Below are 13630 nucleotides of genomic sequence, written 5' to 3'. Positions count from 1 at the left end.
TCAAATTTATTTCGAAAGGAAAAGCTGTCTCTCAATTTCTAGTACCTTTATTTCCATCCTGTGTGGCCTGTGCCTTTGTCACTTTGTCACCAGCATGATTAGTAAGAAGTACAAGGAACATCGTTCAACTTTGTATTTGTCTCAGCTAGATTATAAGCAGAAACACAAAATAATATAGGTAGAAAAGTATTTTTAAATCTTGTGTTTCAGAAATAATACCTATCTCAATAACAGCCATCTGAATGCATACCCACCATAAACTAGGCAGTGTCCTGGCAGAATTAAATATGTTGTCACACCTAATTCTCACAAGAATCATGTTTCCTCATTGACTTATTTATAAATTGAGACTTGGAGAAGTTAATATGTTACCAACGTCACAGGCTCGGATAGGAATCTAACCAGGATTCAAACTCAAGCTTGTCTGTTCCTCAAGCTCATGTTTTTTTGCTGGGAATATACCTCTAACTTCCTGAAATCTCTACAAAGACTTGTGCTGCCTAGCGAGCCATGAGACAAGGGGAAAACCCCACGCTATTTCTTAGAACAGCGGATCCTTAAGTAACATGCAGTGAAAGAATTTGGGTATCAGAAATTCCAGCTGGGAGTGTGGCCAACCAGATGAGCTGAAGCCTCAGGGAGGCTGCACAAGAATATGGACATTTTCTCATATTTTAGAAAGAAACAGCAAATTTTCACACACAAAGAAATACCATTTGACACATGAAAGAAGCCTGTTGTTGGGTCAAAAATTCTTCCCTGGGCTCTTCAGGCATCTGTTTCCCAGCAACTCCTCGAGGTCAAAGACCATTTTTCCTTCTGGTTCCTAAATCTACAAGACCATCTCAAAGCTGTATCTAGCTGGTGCCTCTTTGCAATTGGAACATTAAACATATTTTCTCTCTTGTTGTCTCCTCATGCAGTCAGCTTCCTTCTGTTGCTAGCTTGAGGGGTTATCCCTCTTTAGTCACAGCACAGGGCAATGTTTTTGTAGCCTTATTATGGAATTGTGTTCCACATTTTCTCTTTCATCCAACAAGTCTGTCTAATAGAATTATAATACACAAACCAGTCTTGCCATGCTGATGCTGTATTTCATGGTACATGAGACTGTGTGATGACTAGAATATCCTCCCAACCCGAAGATGTGATGGTTCTGTGACTAGGTTTGATTTGTGTAGGAAGAAACACTGGAATAACTACTTGATTCCTCTTCCTGTCTTTCTCTCTCAAGATTTCTCAACTGTGGCACTATTGACATTTTGGGCTGGGAAATTCCTTGTCATGAAGGGCTGCCCTGTGCCTTGTAGGGTGTTTAGCAGCATCCCTGGGCTATGATCCCAGTAGCACCCGCCCCCCTCAGTTGTGACAACCAGAAATATCTCCACATATTGTCAAGTGTTTCCTGGAAGGTAAAATAGTCCCTGATTGAAATCATGGTTCCCTCTTTTTCCTCCCTCCTCTCTCTGTCTCTCTGTCTCTCTCTCACACACACACTCACGTGCACGCACACATGCACACACATGCCAGCACTTTGAAGGGACAGGTTTCACACTAAAATTACCAGTTGTATGTGTGTTACTTACATGGTTTTGTGCATTTGACTGTGGAAGAAATTCTTCTACATCCAAAAATACATGGCTAGCCGTTTCTTTAAAGGTAAAACTTGAGGTTGTGTAAATCCTTAGGCCTGTGCAAAAGTTTGAAACCATCTGGAGTTGAACCAGCCCCAAAACCTAACTCACCTGCCCTGGAACTTGAAGATGGAAAGCTTGGAGGGAGGAGGGACTGGACGTGGGAATCATCAACTTTATAAACATGAAAGCTTAGGAATAAATTGCTTTTAGCTCCCAAACAATTCTGGCTTCTAGATTTCAATTCAAGGCAGTAATAAATGCTTCTTTCAGGTGCTCTCCACCCCACATAATGGCACAGGGTCAGAATACCAACAGGGAGGTCCAGGGTCCAGAAAGGCAGTTTACAGATTAGTTGTACTGATGCCAGACAGGAAGAAGGGCCCGGCTTCCCTTGGGGTCTGGTGTGAATGGCAACCCTCTTCCTTTTCTGGGTGGGATTTTTTTTTTTTACACTTTAATGCAAATTATCATTTCAGAATGTGTGACTTTCCCAGAAGTTACAGAATTTCAGGTCCATCATGTGTACTTACTTACTGAAGTCCACATAGTGGTCCTCAAGGCTTGAGTATGAAAAAAGTTCTGATTCTTGAATTCAAGTGGCTTGTACACCATTTTAGAAGACAAAAGCCTGATGTATTATATTTTCTGAAGATTTTATTTTCACTAACTCAGTTTCTCCTTCCTTGAGGTAATTCTGTACTGAATAACAGTTGTATTTTGCACTGTTCCCACTCTACTGTCACATATTTGTTTACCTGTCTATGTCTCTGTGAAGGCTAGAGTGATGATGTATTCACATTTATATTCTCAGTGTCTTGGAAAGGTCTTAACATGGGTTTAGTGCCACTCTTTGCTCCATTTAATGACAGAGAGCAATAAAGGCTTTCTGAAACTCTACTCCTTGGAGTCAGTGTCACTCCTGCTTTCCTCTCTGGCCTTACTTTCCTTTTTTCTTTGTTTCCTTGGTCATTCCTACCCTATAAGACTCTTAGATACTGGACCTATAGAGATTTATCTTCGATTCTCCATTTTACTTATTTTGAATAATTCCCCTAAATGATCTAATCTGTTTTCATTGGTCTAACTGTAGAGACTGTTGATTCTCAAATCTACTACCATCTGTCCTAACTTCCTTCCCAGGCTTTAGGCTTGTGAGCGCTTTGCTGGGTATATCCACCTAGCATTCCAAAGAAATTACAATTTAACACATTCAAAACTTGGTGGATATTATATTTTCGTCAACTGTAGTTAACTTCTTTAGTATTAAATCTCAATTGATAGCCCTATCAGCTTCCTAGCCATTCAATCCAGAAACATGTGGGTCACCATTAATTCTTCCTTCTCCCTCCTCTTCCTGAATTCTGTATCGGATTTTCCGCCAAATTCTGCTGCTTTTACCTTCTAAATTTTGTTTCGTTTTGGTTTGGTTTTTTTTGTCAAGGCTATCCTCCCTTCTCTATTTGTATCATTACTGTCCTAGTAAATGTCCTCCTCATCTTTCAGTAGTCTCTTACCATCTCCCTGACTCTGGTCTTGCCTGTCTTAAATTTAACCTTCTCACTGAAGCCAGGATGAGTTATCTAAAAAGTAAGTCCAACTCTGATGCGTTCCTCCCCACTCTAAAAACTGATTATCTATGGAATAAAGCTCAATGCTCTTCACATGGCACGCCCTGGCCCTATTCTACTTCTCCAGCCTCACTTGTTATGACTTGTTCCAGTTACTATTGCTGTGTAACAAGGTACCCTATAATTCAACAGCTTAAAATAGCCCTCTTATTATGCTTACAGATTCTACGGGTCAGGAATTCAGATAGGACCCAACAGGGACTGCTTTTCTCTGATCCACATTCTGGGGATTCAGTTGGGAAGACTCACTGGCTAAGCTGACGAGAAGGCTGGTGGCTAGAAACTTCTGAAGACTCATCTCATATCTGTTAGAGTGACTCAAATCAGAGTGCCTACATGTGGTTTGATTGGTTTATGGCATGGAGGCCTCGTGGAGTTAGGTTTCTTAGAGTATAGTTCAGGGCTCTGAGTATGAATGGTCCATTGAACAAGGTGGAAGCTGCATGGCCTTTTATGACACAGCTTTGTGCATCACACAGAATCACTTTAGCAGTTCTCTCTTTGTGAAAGCAATCGCAAGGTCTGGTATAATAAAGAATATATCTGGTCTTTGTCCCTGGTTCCTGGCACAGAGTTTCAAGAATCCTTGGAATTTTCTGAGGGATTAGAGTGTCTTTTGTTATTCATAATGACCCCTCTTCAACCATATCTGAATTTATGCAGTGAGGTAACTCATAGTGGGGCCTCTAGATAGCTTTAGCATGGGGGCTGATTGACAGCAAAACCAACCATGTGATGAGAGGGTTGGAAATTTCGGTCCCATCCCCTGACCTCTCTAGTCCCTCTTGGAGGGTAGAGGGACTAGAGAGCTTCTTGGTTGGTGGGCATATTGATGTACTGTGAGGGTGACATACTCTGAATTCATGGAACCAGAAGCTCTAGTGCTTGGGACCTTTGCCCCATGTACCTGTTCAACTGGCTGTTCATTTATATCCTTTATAATAAAATGGTAATTTAAATATAGCACTTCCTTGAGTTTTGTGAGTTGTTCTAGAAAATTATTGAAACTGTAGGGGATCAGGGGAACCCCTGAATTTGTAGCCAAGCCTATTGGTCAAAAGTATAGTAGTCTCTAGCACCTGTAGCTGGGCCCCAAAGTAGGGGCCGTCTCATAGCACTGAGCCTTTTAGCCTATGGGGTCTGTGCTATATCTGGGTAGTTAGTATCAGAATTCATTTGAATTGTAGGACACCTCATTGGTTTTAGAAAATTGATGTTGGAAAGTGCAACCCTATCCAGATTCACATTAGGGGACATAGACTCCCACCTTTTGATAAGACGAGTATGAATACTCCTCATATGTTTTTCCAGCTTTATTGACAAATTGTATTACAATTTATAAAGTGTACAATGTGATAATTTGATATACGTATATATTGTAAAAGAATTCCTACCATCACATTAATTAACACATCTATCACCACACATATTTATTCACTTTTTTTTTCTTTTGGTGAGAACACTTAAGTTCCACTCTCAGCAAATTTCAGTTATACAACACTGCGTTATCAACTCTAATCACAATGTTATACATTAGGTCCTCAGATCTTACTCATTTTATAACTGAAAGTTTGTACCCTTTTACCACCTATCCCTCTTTCTCCTATTCTCCATCTCCTGGCAACCACCATTCTACTCTCTGTTTTTATGAGTTCAACTTTTTTTTTTCCAGGTTCTACACATACGTGATACCATGCAGTGTTCACTTTTCTGTTATGGGTTATTTCATTTAACATAATGACCTTCAGATTCATCCAAATGGCAGGATTCCCTTCTTTTTCAAGGCTGAAGAGTATTCCTGTGTGTGTGTGTGTGTGTGTGTGTGTGTGTGTGTATGTGTATGTGTATCAGCCACTTTTTCTGTATCCACTGATCTGCTGACAAACTTATGTTGTTTCCATACCTTGGCTATTGTGAGTAATGCTGCAATGAACATTGGAGTACAACTCTCTCTTCAAGATAGTAATTTTGTTTCCTTTGGATATATATCTGGCAGTGGGATTGCTGGATCATGTGGTAGTTTTATTTTTAATTTGAGGAACCTTTATACTGTTTTCCATAGTGGCTGTACCAGTTTACATTTCCATCAACAGTGTACAAGCGTTCCCTCTTCTCTACATTCTCACCATGATTTCTCTCTTGTGTTTTTGATGATAGCCATCCTAAGAGGTATGAGGTGATACCATTTGTGGCTTTGATTTGCATTTCCCTGATATTAGTGATGTTGAGCATCTTTTTGTAGCTGTTGGTCATTTTCATGTCTTCCTTGGAAAAATGTCTATTCAGGTCCTTTGCCCATTTTTAAATTAGGTTATTTGTTTTTTCTTACTGTTGAGTTGTGTGAGTTCCAGGTATATTTTGGATATTAACTGCTTATCAGATATGTGGTTTGCAATTTTTTATCCCATTTCATAGGTTGCTTTTTCATTTTGTTGACAATTTCCTTTGCTGTGCAGAAGCTTTTTAGTTTGTTGTAGTCTCACTTGTTTATTTTTGCTTTTGTTGCCTTTGCTTTTAATGTCAAATCAAAATCATTGCTAAGACCAGTATCAAGGAGTATACCTATATGTTTTCTTCTAATAGTTTTATGGTTTCAGGTCTTATGTTCAAGTCTAATACATTTTGAGTTGGTTTCTGTATATGGTGTGAGACAGTAGTCCAGTTTCATTCTTTTGTATGTGGCTATCTAGTTTTCTCAACACTGTTTATTGCAGAGACTATCCTTTCCCCATTGTATATTCTTGGCTCCTTTGTTGTAGATTAACTGACCATATGTGCATGGTTTATTTCTGGGCTGTCTATTCTGTTCTATTGATCTATGTGTCTGTTTTAATGGCAATACCATACTGTTTTGATTACTATCGCTCTGTAATATAGTTTGAAATCACAAAGCATGATAACCCCAGCTTTGTTCTTCTTTTCAAGGTTGCTTTGGCTATTTGGAGTGTTTTGTGGTTCCATACAAATTTTAGGAATGTTAGCTCTACTTCTGTGAAAAATGCCATTAAGAATTTGTTAGGGATTTCATTGCATCTGTAGATTGTATGGACATTTTAACAATATTAATTCTTCCAGTCCATGAGCATGGGATATTTTTCTACTTATTTGTGTCTTCTTCAGTTTCTTTCATCAGTGTCTTATAGTTTCCAGTGTGCAGATCTTTTACCTCCTTGGTTAAATTTATTCCTAGGTCCTTTATTTATTTGATTGTAAATGTCATTTATTTCTGTAGAATATATTTTCTATCCTTATTTACCTGGTTAATGGAGGACAAGGACTATGTCATCCCTCTTTATACTCCCAATAAAATTTAATAAGAGGCAAAAGTCAGTCATAATTTAGTTTCTATGTAGTTGGATATTTAGGACTTTGTGATTCAAATGCTGCGAATATCTCTAAGACATGTTAGCCGAGAGATCGTAACTATATGGTATGCAAGTAACTACTGTCCCCTCCTCTGTCTGTGTAGATATTGTTAACCAATCAGAACACTCTACCCACTTAGGTCCTAACTTGACCTCAGAATATTTTTCAACACAAATTTCAAAAAGATTTTCCCAACTTCTTTCCAATCAGAAAATAATTTAAATTTTCTTAATGATTTGACTTTTATATCAATTGATGTACTGCTCTTAAATGTGGTATTGGAGGAAATAGAATTGGTAGGCAAAACAAAGAAGGAAACCATAACTGATTGGATATTTATTACATGCTACACCATTTACCTGCATCATCTTAAATTCTATCAACGGGTTTTTAACGTAAGTTTTGTCCCCATTATACAAATGAGGCGACTGGAATTCAGAGGATTAGAATCATTTGCCCAAAGTCACACAGCTGGCAAATATGATACAGGATTTAAACATGAGCAATTCTGTTTCAAGAGTTCCTCCATTTGTCTTTCTTTGGAACACCACCCTACTCAATCACTGTGCCTCTGAATAAAACAACTATCTCCCCTGCTTCTCACATGACTGCTGGGCACTGGTGCCTTCCTCAGGGTGCATTAGTGACAGTGAGGTTCTTAAGAAGCATGTGGTTCCTTTTCTACCCATCTAACTTCCTCCTCTGACTTAGTCCAAGTAAGGACTAATTTTCTAATTTTCACAGAGGCAAAAGTAGAAGTAAGTGGAGCTAAGCTTTAATGCCATCTCCTGTCCTTTTCCTCTTCAGATCTCAATAAGTTAAGAGATGTAGGAATTTAATGGTTTCTTTCTCATCCCTTCAGGTAATGGCTAGCAAGGAACTGTCCTATCAGTAGCAGCATTGACCAAGTCCAGGCTCTGTTGCTTTAGGATTCTCCAAAGAGAGAGAAGGTCATTGGGCTTTTGCTTCATGAAGTTCCCTGGATGTTATCCTGACTCTTGTTGGAAGGGCCAGGAAGCAATGACTAGGCTTCGTTACTATATTAAATGTAATTAGAGATTTAGGAGCTGCACCACTCAGGCACAAATCCTTTAAAAATGATGTATTTAAATAAATATATGTTTATATATTTTATATTGGCTAAGCTAACCCTCCCATTTCAAAAACAGTATTGTCACCTCAGCTCGCATTGCTCTATTATGATCAGTGGCACTGAGCAGCTTTATATTCAAGGCTCACGAGTTTCAATTACTTCAGGAGACAATCTGGTAACTGAAGATAGAAAGTCTCACTTCAGAGTGGCATTCACTAAGAATTTCATTCCATGGGGGATAGTCCGAGGAATCTAACAATATACTTTCCTTTTCCAAAATATGGGGTGCACATATAGTCAGTGTGTGTGCTTGTGTGTCTGTGTTTAGTGACTAAATATTAAAAAATGCAGGCATTGTACATTTAGACACTCTCTGCTGTGATCATAGAGCATCTTATACAAATATCTATCAGAGCACTTAACTGAGTTGTTACTCCTTATGTATCTACTCATTTTCTAGATCTTAAGCTTTGAGAGCATTTTCAAAGTAATAGTATTAGTATTAGTAATAACAAGAACAACAACTTATTGAGAATGGATCATGTGCCAGATACTACCCCATCTATACCTATTCACGTGTTTTGTCCTTACAACTGACCCTTTGATGTAGGTACTATAAGATCCCAGCCATTGAGGAAATTATGAGGATAGTGGTAATTCTAATGGACAGAAACTGGGATGGGCATAGAGGAGCATGCCTATGGGAGATGGATTACCCTCCAGTTAAAAACACTCAGACCTAATTAGCTGTATATATAAGCCAAGGACTCAGGTGGCCAGGTCTAGAGCCGAGGTGTAAATAAAGAACTAGCGTGTATATCTGAAAGAGTATGATCATTTGGGTCAGGCAAATCTGGTTTTAAGTTTTCTTTTGAAGGCTAGGAATAAAACCAATGTGTAAAAGTGGCAAATATTAGAAGCAACTTGTAGAATTGTTGCAAGAATTAGGATACGTGCTGTTACTAGTTGATGCTAATTATTAGCGGAATAAGAATTTTTTAAAGTTTCTAGGAATGAAGGTATAAGGGAACATGAGGCTAAGGACTCAGTTGTGTTATGGGGCTCTCCATGTGTGGAATAGTAGGAAGAAGAAGAGATGCCGATGGGGACAAAAGAGTAAAGAGGCAGAAAGAAAAGCAGAACAGGAATTTGTTCTGGGAATCTAATTCTTTGGTCAGGATTATCAAGATTGAGGAATATGCAAACCAAGGTCATTGTGAAGAATGAAGTCACCTCTGAGAGGGAGGACCATTCTGATATAATTCGGACCACAAATACAAACTCAGAAATATTATTCTGATTTTTCCACAGACCCAATAAAATAAAGACCAGGATTCCTAGGAACCAGGGCTCAGCAAAGTTAACTGAAATATGAAGTTACATAAGGAGTAAGTGGCAAAGAGAGAGCTTGGGCCTAGGTTTGTCTGGATTCACGTCCATAAGAATGAGGACTTCCAAAGCAAAAACCCACTAGTGAGAGATGTGAAAATGATGATTTTTTTCCCCCTTTTCTTTAGAAGTCATGCCCAGCCATTGAGGTCAGCAGCTATTATGGAACTAACATTTTGGTAAACCCCTAGTTAGATTCTTCTGCATCTTTAAAAAGCCATAGATTAAACAAGGAAGAGATGCTATAGATCAGTAAATTTACACGTTTTATAATTCCTGGGTCCTGCTCAGCTGCAGTGTTCAGTGAATGCAAGTGCAGTAAATACTTGGTCACAGATTCCATTTACATAACTATAGCCTGACAATGCAGGGAGTAAGAAAGTATCATTTTCTGTATCCTTTAGAATTACATGGAAATCAACAAGATCTTTCTTTTTTTTATAAATTTGTTTATATATTTATTTATTTATTTTATTTTTGGCTACATTGGGTCTTCATTGCTGTGCGTGGACTCTCTCTAGTTGCATTGAGCTGGGGCTTCTCTTGTTGCAGAGCACGGGCTGAAGGCACGCGGGCTTTGGTAGTTGTAGCACGTGGGCTCAGTAGTTGTGGCTCGTGGGTTCTAGAGCACAGGCTCAGTAGTTGTGGCGCACAGGCTTAGTTGCTTCACGGCATGTGGGATCTTCCCAGATGAGGGCTTGAACCCGTGTCCCCTGCATTGGCAGACGGACTCCTAACCACTGCACCACGAGTGAAGTCCCAGCAAGCTTTTCTTTTTTCCTCAACAGTGGTTATGTAAAACAAATATTTGTGATAATTTTAAAAAGCTTGTTTCAGTGCAAATATAAAGCAATTTATAAGACAAAGGAGACAAATAGCTAAATTAAAACAGTTGAATGATTATTACAATGTACACACACATGAGCTCAAAAAGTGTGGTTAAATTGCACACTGAAATCACAATAAAAGATAATTTTATTGCCAAATAATTAAATCTCTTTTTAAGTGTACTTTTTTGTTCTATACAAGCAAATTTAAAATCTTAGTAAATCTTTTTTTTTCCTCAGAAAAATATTTGCCAGATTAAGTCTTTATCCTCAGCATGCAGAGTTTTCATAATTGTTTGGCTATTTTTGTTTATAAAAATGTCTAGTAGAGGCCATGCCTGATTTTGCAGATCTATCATTTATATGCTGTGGGCAGGCAGGTAAAAGAGTGAAGTCATGAACTTCTGCCGCTTACTGAATAAGAGTCATAGTTAATATTTACTGAGCATGTACTAAGTGTCAGGGACACTCTGAATGCTTTAAGTGGATTGTCTACTTCAGTTAACTCAATGAATTAAATATGAGAGAACTGAAATGTAGAGAGACTAATCTAATTTCCCAGAATCAAATAATAAGGAAGTGGGTAGGCTGAGATTCAAAGCAGCTATAGAGTCTGTACTCCTAACCAAGGGGTTACATTCTTTATTTTCTTATCAAATTGAAGACAAATTGTCAGTCCAGGCCTTCACACCCACTGGTTGCTAGACTAATGTAAACTTAACATTGAAAAAAATCTGGTAGCTCTTAAATTGACATCTATGACATTTCTCCCTGATATATTTGGTTTTTCTAACAGTGGAAGATATTTGTTAATGAATTTATATTGTCAGTAACTGACAGCTTTGTAACAAGATGGTTTATTATTATTAACCATCATGGCAACAACAACAACATTAAAGAACAAGGTAGTAACACCTAATATGTACCGAGCATTTATAATATGCCAAGAGTGATATTTAAAGAACATCTGTGGTTTCTGCTTTTTCTTTGGGCATTTGCTACTCCAACCAGTCCATATTTAAAATGCCGGGAGGAGCTTCAAGTGGCGGAAGAGTAAGACACAGAGATCACGTGATCTTCCTCCCCACAAATACATCAGAAATACATCTACATGTGGAACAACTCCTACAGAACACCTACTGAGCACTGGCAGAAGACCTCAGACTGTGACCAGTCTGGCATAGAACCTTCTTTTCTTCCTCCTCAACGTCTTCCATTCCATGTCCTCTAACCCACTGAACAAACGTGTAGTTCTGTGGCTCCTGATGTCACCTCTAGAGGTGGTCAAACAATTCCATTTCGAAAAGTCATTTCCAGAAGACATTTCTTCTCTACGTTTTTTTTAAAGAAACATATGGGCATTTACAAGACATGTGACTTTAACTATCATACGTCGGCAACCTCTTCACATCTAGGAGGCCTATATGTAGCGAAAAGTTTTCGAAAGGTTGGGGGGAAAGTTGAGAGCCGCTTTTTCATATTATATACACAGGCCTTCTATAAACGGCCAGTAAATCTTCCCAAAGGGTGGCGGGCACTTCCTATTGGCCACATGTGGTACGTTATTCTACCATTTCTATCTTCCAACATCTAGGTCTTGGTAGAACGAAGACCAACCGCCCGATGACCCGCTAACGTTCCACCCGTCGTCGACCGCGGCTCCGCTCACCTTACGGGCCCGTTAAGGCCTTTGTCTGTCGTTGTCCGGACGAGGTGAGGTGTTGTCCAGCTGGGACAGAGAGGTCACCTCAGGTCCCAGATCGCGAGGGCTCCAAGGCCTAAGGGTGGCTGAGCTGGCGTACACGTAGACCCCCCCTTCCCGGGCCCTCGAGGCTCTAACGTTCCTCCACAGCGTTCCAGTGGCCGCCATTCTTCTCGCCTTGCCACGCCCGACGCCCAAAGGCATTGTTCTCGGTGGCCTGCCGGAGGCTTCGCCTAACCCCTGCAGCGTGAGGTCAAGAGACCCCGCGGTAGGTGGGATCTGGGCTCCGAGGGGCCGCCGCCATTAGGTCGCGGAGGTGGGGGTGGGGGAGCAGTTCGTTGCTGCTTCCGGGCTCGGGCACTGCCAGTGGGCAGCTGCGGCGAGGGCTCTGGGACTCGGTAAGACACAGCCTGAGCCTGTCCCGGGGGCTCCCCAGTTCACCTGCCGACCGGAGGCCGGAGGGCCTGGAGGGCCCCGGGCTAGAAGGCCGCGATCCCCTTCTCACCGTGTTCTCTGCCAGAACTGTGGCACAACTTTTTTGAGGGCAATTAAAATTTTATATCTAAATAGTCTTCACCCCAACAATCCCATTTCTAGATAACTATTCTATAGAAATTAATGACCAGGCTCACAAAAATGCATGTACAAGGATACTCATTGCAGCAATGCAAGTAACAAGAAAACTGAACATAATCTAAACATCCTTCAATAGGGTCATTAAACTGTGATACATTCATACTATGGAATATTATGCAGGAGTTTAAATGAATGGGGTAACCCTTTGTGTACTGGGAAGGAAAGAAATCTAAGACATATCATGAAATGAAGGGATCAAGTTGCAAGGATGTTACTTATGTAAAAAGAAGATAGGAAAAAGCACACAAACCTATTTGGCTATCTGTAAATATGTATGTACTCAAACGTATGGAAAAGAATCTGGAAGGATTAATACTAAACTCAAAGTAGTGGGTGGGGGATTAGGGCACAAGGAGGGTTTTCACTATACCTGTAATTTCATTGTTATATATTGAGAATATAATCATGTATTACTTGTATAATAGAAAATAAGTTTAAATTGTCTCTTACTGGTTTTAAAGAGGTCCTGCCAAACTTGATTTTTAAAATAAACACAGAATTTCAATCATTAGGTTGCTTTGGGATATGGAAGGGGAAATACCTTTTCTCACAGGTATTCACCTCAAAATTCTGAACCAAGAAGGATCTTATAATGCAGTTAGCTTTTTTTTTAACATCTTTATTCGAGTATAATTGCTTTACAATGGCGTGTTAGTTTCTGCTTTATAACAAAGTGAATCAGTTATACATATACATATGTTCCCATATCTTTTCCCTCTTGCGTCTCCCTCCCTCCCACCTTCCCTATTCCACCCCTCTAGGTGGTCACAAACCACCGAGCTGATCTCCCTGTGCTATGTGGCTGCTTCCCACTAGCTATCTATTTTACGTTTGGTAGTGTATATATGTTCATGCCACTCTGTCACTTTGTCACAGCTTACCCTTCCCCCTCCCCATATCCTCAAGTCCATTCTCTAGTAGGTCTGTGCCTTTATTCCCATCTTACCCCTAGGTTCTTCATGACTTTTTTTTTCCTTGGATTCCATATATATGTGTTAGCATACAGTATTTCTTTTTCTCTTTCTGACTTACTTCACTCTGTATGACAGACTCTAGGTCCATCCACCTCACTACAAATAGCTCAATTTCGTTTCTTTTTACGGCTGAGTAATATTCCATTGTACATATTTGCCACATCTTCTTTATCCGTTCATCTGTCAATGGACACTTAGATTGCTTCCATGTCCTGGCTATTGTAAATAGAGCTGCAATGAATATATTGGTACATGACTCTTTTTGAATTATGGTTTGCTCAGGTTATATGCCCAGTAGTGGGATTGCTGGGTTGTATCGTAGTTCTATTTGTAGTTTTTTATTTTTTGCTGTACGCGGCCCTCTCACTGTTGTGGCCT

Source organism: Delphinus delphis, chromosome 1, assembly GCF_949987515.2.
Source record: "Delphinus delphis chromosome 1, mDelDel1.2, whole genome shotgun sequence".
NCBI classification, from domain to species: Eukaryota; Metazoa; Chordata; class Mammalia; order Artiodactyla; family Delphinidae; genus Delphinus; species Delphinus delphis.
Note: the sequence above shows the minus strand (reverse complement) of the source record.